The following is a 10196-nucleotide window of genomic DNA, read 5'->3' as shown; positions in this document are numbered from 1 at the left end:
CGTCAACATCACCATCAAGTATCTTCCGTTATCCCGGTATTTTCTAATCAATAACCAACACCAGTTCAACAACTACAACTTCAACAACAACAACCACAACAACGAACAAACACCAACAACAACAACACTACCAACAATCCTCATCAAAACTTTGAGAGGAAGAAGGTCTCTTTCGACCCGATTCATATGTCTTACGCAAAACTCTACCCGTCTTTGGTTCTCAAGAACCTGATCCAACCGAGAAACCCGCCGCAGATTCCAAAATCACTTCCTTGGTGGTACAAGCCTGAGCTCCGTTGCTCTTTTCATCAAGGAGCACCCGAACATGATATCGAGAACTATTATTTGCTCAAGTATGAGGTTTAGAAGCTGATGAAGAGTGGAATGGTGTGCTTCAAGGACCGTGCGCCGAATGTGAAAGAAAATCCGTTGCCCGCCCATGGGAACTCTTTTGTGAATATGGTGGATGGTTGTCCTGGAGAGTTTAAAGTTTTTGATGTGCGGTTTATCTGAAGATCCTTGGAGTAGATGCATAAGGAGGTTTGTTTGGTAAGTGATTCTGAGCATGACCATGATGGTTGTGCTATTTGTAGTGTTAACCCGAGGGGTTATGAAGTTGTGAAAAGGTACATCCAGCTGTAAGACCCCAATTTTGACCCTAAGATCCCTCATGCATTCCCATCATAAGCATTAGCATTGGGATCATATCTTGGCATCCTCCTTACCCCTCTTTCATTGGGTTTGTTTTGGGAGAGATCACCAAGCACTTTGTGATTATATCATACTTGTATTTTATCATTTTGCTAACTAAAATACTAAAAATATGTCTTTGCATTTCTCTAACTCTTTTTGTAGGAAGGACATGATCTCATTAATTCATTGATCACATCTAGGGTTTGAGACCCTCATGAACAAAGAGCACAACCAAGAATTGATTCAAGAATGGTTATAAGCATCATATATGAGTCCCAATGATCTCTACATGTTATATTGGTCAAGTTTGCTTCAAGAGTTTGAGGATGATTTGCCTTGGAAACCCTAGTTTGACTGGGTATCTTGAGTGACTTCTCCAACAAGCTATCTCACCAATTGATCAAATTTATCAAGGGACACTTCAAAATACATCATATTATGCATATATGATCTACCATGAGCCAAGAAAGTCAAGAGAATTGGAAATTAGCAAGTTGGTTAATGGTGGTTGGCCAGATAAATTCATCTGATCAAAACTGGGTCTCCCTAGACCCTATCTCCTACAATTTTCACCATATGAAAATGATTCCAAGATCAAACTTACTCTAAATGACATTATAAACAACTTTCATGTTGAGACCTAGAGCTAGTTTTGCTTGGAAAATCATTTTCTATGTTGAAACATTATAGGTCATTTTGTCTAAACCCTAATTTGAAAGTCAACTTCTCAAGGCCATAACTAGATCAATTTTTATGAGATGAAAGATTTACAAGTTTCATAATTAAATTCAATGTGTCTACTTCAACATTTATGTTTGGAGTGGGAGCCAATTCAACTTTTTTGAGCATGTGATATGAGGCTACATTATAGGTCACTTTTGACCTATACCATTGATCAAGTGATTTTTCCAAACTTCAAAAATGCATAACTCTATCATTTCAAATCCAAATGACATAAAATTGGTGACCATTTTTAAGGTCTTTGAGAGAGCTACAACTTTGATGAAGACACTTTTCTCATGGCCCTATGTGCGCCCATGCACCATTCCATCATCATTTTCCAATTTTGGAAAGTGGAGAAAGTGTGCAAATATCACATGGATTCATCTATAAATTGAGGCCCTTATGCTCAGAATTACACATACCATTGCGCCAGATTTGATCCCCCTCTTCAAACCCTTCACTCTCATAGGATAAATTTGATAAATTCATTTGAATTTGAGCTTGAATCTCCACTATTTTGGAATTCAATTCTCCAGGAATCCATTGCTTCTAAACCTTTCCATTCTCTTCCTTCAAGTGATTGAAGTGAGTCTAAGTGCAAGCAAGCTCAAGATCCATCAAGTTCGACCTCCATTGAAGGTAATTTGCAGAAATTTTAAACTCTTCGATTCTCTCAATTTATTGCTCAATTCCATTGATTATTTGGTTGTCTGAAGTCCTACCAATGTAGGCAAGAAGATTGAGTTGCTTTGAGGTCAAATCGAAGCAACTCAAATCATGCACCTCAGATTTCAATTCCACATATCTCTTAATATATTTGGAATTGGATCAATTGGAGGTTAGATTCGAGCTCAGTGCCATTTTTTCTTCAAGATCATGTCCCTGTTTTTTATTTTGGTGATGGTTCATCTTGACCAGTCCGGTGAAGCTCACCGGGGAAGATGACCGGAGCTCTGACTCCGGTGATGAGGTGTCTCACTTCTGAACCATAGGATCCATCCTCCATGTTCTAATCTTGACCATCCTTTGTAATTACCATCTATGCCACGCACTTGACTAAAGAACATGTGGAACGCGCGTTTTGGATCATCAGATCTGCCACCTCAATTAATGAGGGAGATCTGATGGTCCACGTATTTTTGAATTTATGATATTTTATTTTAAGTGCATTTTCTTCAATAATTCATATTAAATTCAATATTGATCCAAAAAATATGGGACTTTCACCAAAAAAATTCAAATCTTTTTCTCTTTCATATTTTGAATTAAAATTATTGTTTGGATCATTATTAATATTTTTCATGAATTAATTGATTTTGCATTTGTTTTTAATTGTTTAAAAATATTTTTAAATGTCCAAAAATTATGAATTTTTTTCTCCATGGTCCTTTGATCTTGTCAGTATTCATCATACATAAACCACACATATATGCATAATTTTAATATTCAGATATTCATATTGCATTCTTTGCCATATATCTTTGTTTGTTATCTCCTGCTAGTTGGTAATATATTTCCCCAAGCAGATGTTTGTGTCTGATCTCCCCATGTAGAGTCAGCCCCATAAGCAGAAAGTGTTTATCCTTCCTTCCATATTCCCCACTGAGTTATGTCCTCGTGAACGATGGTTGTTTTTGTTTCCTCCCAACACATGTATTGGGATGGAGTTCCCCCTGAGTTATATCCTCATAGGGATGAGTCTTATTTCATCGTACCCCTCTATTTTGGTCCTAGAGTGTTTTTTGCGATTTTCCTTGTACTTCCCCGTAGTTTAGATGAATAATTGCTCAGTAACCAGTAATTATCCATCTTTTCCCGGGCGGAGTCTGTGGTTCTCTACCCTCATACCGGTAGTTGTAAACCCTATTTTATCCCCTTACAGAGTTAACCTTTTTATTCATCCTAACCGATGACGGTTACTCTTCCGTGGTTTTCTACCCAGTATCTGGTAGATGTAATCCCCTCCTTGACGGTTATCTTTATCCAATATTCGATATTGATATTCCTTCACTCTTTTTGAGTATATCTCCCAGTAACCGGTGATATGTCTCCCGGATCGTTGCCTTTGTCAATGTATCCCCAGCGGGTCGTCTTTCATTTACCGATTGTCGGTAATGATTGTTCCTCCCTTTTGATTTGGTCATCATTGTATACCTAGTATTTGGTATCCCGATGCCTTTTCTTTCGGTCGATTTATCCTTCATTAACCTAGTAACCGGTTGTGGATAATCTTCCATGCGAGTATATTATCTACGTTCTGACGGTAATAAATAATATATCTCATGCGCTCTTCAGTCGAAGTCTTTGTTCTTCCCCAGTCGAGTAAGATTCATATCCCCTTTTGTGGAATCGAATGCCCATCCTATAATCGAGTATGCTTTTTAGCCCTCTTTTGGATGATGAGTGTTTTGGAAATATTCCCCAATTCACGCTTGGTCGGTCACCTATTATATGCCCAGTAACCGGTATCCCTGGTGTTCCTTCCTCTCTGCTCCCTATTATGACTTTTTGTCCCCTGTGGAGTCAGTTTATCCTGAGTCGAAATATACCTTTACAGGTTTTCCTCAGATGATTTCGGATGTTTGATATCTCTCACCCTTATACCGGTCTTAGATATTCATTCTCCCTGAGCATGTTGTTCTTTCACCCTCATACCGGTGTTTTGATCACATGTCTCCCTGAGCTTATTACCTAGTAACCGGTAATACCTCATCTTGGTGTTTCCCCGGAGGAGTCCTGTTTGGACATTCCTCAGTGGAGTCCCTTAGTGGATTTTCTCCGACGGAGTCCGGATTTTCATCCGAAGTATCCTTTGTAGATAGTTTCGTTGTATTGGCATATTCCCCAATACATGCCTCTTTGAGTCAGCTCGAGTCCTTCCATTGATTTATTTTCATGGAATCTCTCTCGTGTCTCAGCAAAGTTCTAAGTCGTGACCTGCTCACGCAATTTATCTCCTTTCCTATCCCCATAAGAGTCCCAGAGTCTCTGTCCCATGGAGTGAATTACTCATATGGATTGTCAATTTCTCCGGATTTCTTTTCTTCTTTGTGGACACATATCCCCACAAAGTATTACCTTTTTGCATACATACATTTGCATCATGAGGTCTCTTAAGGACCAAAATTCGTCTCTCTGTTAATTATTTAAGCCCATTCTACCTCGTCGAGACGAAGATTTTAATCTTCACTTCTCCGGCTAGAATGACCTTAAATAGGGGCATCTGTAAGACCCTAATTTTGACCCTAAGATCCCTCATGGCATCATTACATTACATTTGCATTTCCTCAAGGATCACAAGCATCTTGGTTCCCTTTGCCTTTTGGGTGGGATCTCTTGTGAGATTTGATTTGAGATCACCAAGCACGCTTGAATTGTATATTATTGCTTTTCTCATTTTTATTCACTAACCAAAAGCACAAAAATATGTCACTAACATCTCTTGTTTGTAGCTTGAGCAGTCACAGGGTCTAAAGCTTCTAAGAGAACCTATGTGCAATGATATGGTCAAGAGGAGATAAAAGCAAGCATGGCTATGGTTCTCAAAACTCTCATCCTTCAAATATGCCTCCCAAGTATCTCAATTCATTATTTTTGATCAAAGCAAGTCAAGGGGTTTGAGGCTTGTTTCCCAAGGAAACCCTAATTCATCAACTATGCCTTGCTCATGAAGAAACCTCAACTCATGATCAAATACAATCAAGGGAAGTTATTTAATTCACCATTTCATGCATATTTGAACTTATTTGAGTGTCCTCAATCATCCATTCATCAAGATATGAGTTGTGGACTTGAGAAGTTAATCAGTCAATTCATCTGACTATTTTGAAATGCACCGAGACCTAACTTTTTATGTGTTTGGCAAATGGAGATGACCCCAAGAGAAAAACTGTTCTTAAGGACAATATGAACAACTTTCATGTTCATCAATATTTGATTTGAAGCTTGGAAGGTCATCATCCATTGCAAGACATTATAGGTCATTTTGACTGAAACCCTAATTTTGGGTCAACTTCCCAAGGACATAACTACTTCATTTTTCATGATTTTGGTGTGATACTTAATGCATTAGAAATATTATTGTTTCTACTTAAAATTTTATGTTGAGAAAAATTACAAAATCTCAAAAGAAATACATGTGATAATGCAAAACATTATAGGTCACTTTGGACCAAATGCATTGAAATGTGAAAAAGTCTAACTTCAAGTGCCCATAACTTCTTCATAAAAAACCCAAATGTTGCAAACTTTAGTTCCAAATTGATTTCCTTGAAAATATCTACAACTTTCATGTTGAGGATTTTGTCATTTGGAGCTTGCATCATTGAAACAGAAGGGCTTGAACATTGGCCAAATTTTGAAATTTCACATAGGCATGTTTTGCACCCTACACTTCAAGCTCAAATTTCATTAATTTCCAAGGCCCAAATGAAGTTTTGATCAACATGACATTTGTTCCTTATGTAATAAGCTTTCCAACCATTACTCATAAGGTTGCATTTTGATTTTGGACATGGCATTTTCGAAGGCTTCAATGTAATAGTGCAGTTTTATGAAAATCATTCCAATTGCCATGCATGATCCATTAATACACAATCTGCACGTTCAATTCATATTTGGTGATGTATAGCTTGCAATTCCAATCAGAATTGGGCCCTCCATGCACCTGTACAGGCCCATGCATGGAGGCCCTCTTCTCCCATGGACACGATTTTGATGATGCTTGCAGCTCCCTCCATCTATAAATACAATGCATTGCCCTCTCATTTCTTCAACCTTAAGGCGCCCTACATGTTGTGCAACTGAAATCCCACACCCACACCAAAGGAACAATCTCAATTTTCTCTCAAATTTCAGATCTAAATTTTGATTTCCTCGATTGAAATTTCAGATCTAAAGTTCCTTAGCCTTCTTCTCCTTCATCCATAGATCATACTGCAAGCTTAAGCATCAAGAAATCATGCATTCAAACTCTCCATTTCAAAGGTTTACTTCAGATTTTGATTTCTTTGAATCTCATTATACATTGCTTGTTTTTTGTTATTGTTGTGTTGTCTGAAGTCCTCTTCATAGAGGCAATCATTATGAGCTTTGAATTGTTGAAATCAAGCAAGTTCACTTGAACACCACAAAACTTCCACCTCTGATTTCTCTCAATCTAGAGATCTAGAGTGGAATTGAGTGGCACAGGAGTGATGTACATCACCCCACCTTTCGTTTGGTACCTGGATCACGCATTTTCATGCATATTTATTTCTCTGCAATTTCTGATCTCCGCCGGAGCTAGCCGGAGAAGACGGTGGCCCTGGCCACCGTCTGTTTGCCAATTTTAATGTGGGCAGTTCGATCATGCTTCCAGATCTAATCAGATCCATTGGATGTTATGACTTTCTTTTAATACTTGTGTTATTCAGTTGACCATGGACTTTGGTGGACGCGCGCTTAAGGAATGTTTGATGTGCCAGCTCAATTAATGAGCCTGATCCAACGCCTCACATTTTTCCTTATTTTTAAATTCTGATTTTAATTTCCATTTTATTTTTTAATTCCATTTCATTTTCTAAAATTCATATATCTCTCATTATTGGTCCAAAAATTATGGGACCAATTGCATTATTTCTCTTTTAATTTCAAGTTTCTAAAAATGATTTTTAATATTTTTTATTTTATCATTTGATATTTTTCATGAATTTTCTCCTTTCTGTTTTTTTTAATTCATTTTAAATAGTTTTTGAGATCCAAAAAATACAAAAATATTTTCTCAACCTCTTTAATGATGATAGATCTATAAAAAATATTCTCACCAATTTATTAATTAATTTGAGATTTATTTGAGATTTTAGTTCAATTAGGTTATTTTTATGCATTTTTAATTGATTTAAAATAGTTTCTAACTTCTAAAAATGCTGAAATTTTTTGTCAAACTTTGTTTGACCTTGTTGAACTTGGGATCATTCACTTGGACTTTTCAAAGTTGATTTGAAGTGAATTTGAAGTTTAACCTTTCTTTAATATTTTAATTCAAGTTTTATTTTAAATATTAAAAATGCCAAAAATATTTTGTTTATTTCTTGACTTCCAATCTTCATTTTGCTTCTATTTTCTATTGTTTGACATTGATCTTCCCTATCTTTGGTCAACATTTATTGATTGGTACATTCCATTTCATTTAATGCACTTTATTTCTTCATTTCCATTATTCATTTCCTTCTTCTTCTTCTTTTCTTTTCTTGATCAATGAGTTAAAGGTTGATAGTTAGCATTGATTAAGGAGGTTTAATCTTCATTGATTCAAATTTAATTCATCTTGATCGAATGATCAAGTGAATGGCTTTGCATTAGGGATAGATTGCTTTCTGATTTTATTTTCTATTTCATTTTTAAATTCCATTTCATTTTCTAAAATCCATATCTCTTTTATTATTGGTCCAAAAATTATGGGATCAATTGCATTATTTCTCTTTTAATTTCTAGTTTCTAAAAATGATTTTTAATATTTTTTATTTTATCATTTGCTATTTTTTAGTAATTTTCTCTTTTCTGGTTATTTTTAATTCATTTTAAATAGTTTTTGATATTCAAAAAATACAAAAATATTTTATCAACCTCTTTGAATGATGATAGATCTATGAAAAATATTCTCATCAATTTATTAATTGATTTGAGATTTATTTGAGATTTTAATTCAATTAGGTTATTTTTATGCATTTTTAATTAATTTAAAATAGTTTCTGACATCTAAAAATGCTGAAATTTTTTGTCAAACTTTGTTTCACCTTGTTGAACTTGGGATAATTCACTTGGAATTTTCAAAGTTGATTTAAAGTAAATTTGAAGTTTAACCTTTCTTTATCATTTTAATTCAAGTTTTATTTTAAATATTAAAAATGCCAAAAATATTTTATTTGTTTCTTGACTTCTAATCTTCATTTTGCTTCTGTTTTCTATTGTTTGACCTTGATCTTCTCCATCTTTGGTCATATCTTGTTGATTATCTCATTCCATTTCATTTAATGCACTTTAATTCTTATTCTTCTTCTTCTTTTTCTTCTTTTTCTTTTTGATTAATGAGTTAAAGATTGGTGGTTAGCATTGATACATGGAGGTTTAATCTTCCTTGATTCAAATCTAATTCATCTTGATCATAGATCAAGTGAATGGCTTTGCATTAAGGATAGATTGCTTCCTAAATCATGCAAAGAACCTAAATCAATACAAGATCATTTCTCATCTTCTTTTGGCATGGCAAGTTGTTGGAGTTTGATTCACTAATCAAGACCTCTAACTTGTGTTGTTGCCTACATTATTATTGACCGGCCTCAGATAGTTGTGACTTCTACATAAGTCCAATTACGATTACTTAACATAGCACTAAATTTGCCTTATGGCACACTAACTATTAACATTAACCATTAACCATTAACGTTTAATTCTTGCTATTTACATTTATGCAATTTACTATTCTTGTACATATTATTCATTTGCTTTTTCCTTTGCTCACTTGAGCACATGTTTATGTTAATGCAATTTGTCTTTTGCTCACTTGAGCACATAATTGTGTATATATTATTGTGCTTGTGTTTGTTTTGATTGTTGTGGACCAAATGCAAAGAAATGGACAAATGGACTTAGTTTCTAGGACATTCCCTATGCAAAATTGGAGTAAAAAGGACCCTAATGTTGAAGATGAATTAGAAGGACCAAACCTCTAAACTCACTCTTGTCCATTCTTGATTTGCTTCATAAGACTCTTTGATGTGTGTGTGCTTTTGTGCTAGGGGATCCTATGAGAGCTCAAATTGAAGAACCATTGCCATTTATTCATCCAAAGTGAAAGATACAAGAGCCATTAGGGATCTTCTAAGAAGCTTGTTTGATTATGTTGATTGCTTGAGCTTACATTTATCTTGCTTGCATATTCCAAAGGATGGGAGCCACTTGGATCATCAATATGATCTCAAGAGAGGAACTCCATTTCTGGTCTTGTTTCTTATCCCTCATCTCTTGTATGATTAGGACTTTAGCCATTCTTCTTCTTCCCTCCACTCTAACCCAAGCCAAAACTTTTGTGCAAACATTTAGCACTTGTTTTCAAACATTAGAAACCTAAGCCTTATGCTTTTGATTTTCAAACTTTCTTTTCATAACACTTATTTTGAATTGAACTTCTAAGTCAACTTTGACCATACTTTGTACATACTTTTATTGGTAAGTATAACCCATTCAAATGTTTTTGTGGTTTCAATGGCCACTCTCTTAATCAATTTTTTTTATAACCTTTAGCTATTAGGTTTGAGTTATCCTTGAGGTAGATGTAATACTCACCTATATCCTTAGTGATGGACAATGAGTCTTCCATGCTTATTATATGGTTAACCCCTTACTAGCATGTTGAAGCTATCCTCACATGGTGGATTTGTGGTTTTTAGGTTGTGTTTTTTCCCTTGGATAACAAAAGACCTTAAGGCTTTTCGACCAATCAATTCACCAACTCATTTTGAGATTTTTACCCCGAACTACAAGGTTTTGATCCTAATCTTTTTTAAGATGGTACGTAGGCAATGGGTTTATCCATCAAAACATAAAATGTAAATAACTTGTATATTCTCTTCTCATCTCTTCAATCATGTTTGCACAAACAAATTTTCACAAAATACCAACCTTACAAAAAATGTGAAAAGGGCTCCCTAGGAGTACCTAGGATGTTTTGGGTGCTTAAAACCTTCCCATTGCATAACCAACCCCCTTACCTCGATCGCTGACATTTTTACTAGTTTTTG

The sequence above is a fragment of the Lathyrus oleraceus genome, chromosome 5, assembly GCF_024323335.1.
Source record: "Lathyrus oleraceus cultivar Zhongwan6 chromosome 5, CAAS_Psat_ZW6_1.0, whole genome shotgun sequence".
Taxonomy (NCBI): Eukaryota; Viridiplantae; Streptophyta; class Magnoliopsida; order Fabales; family Fabaceae; genus Lathyrus; species Lathyrus oleraceus.
This window is presented reverse-complemented; position numbering follows the sequence as displayed.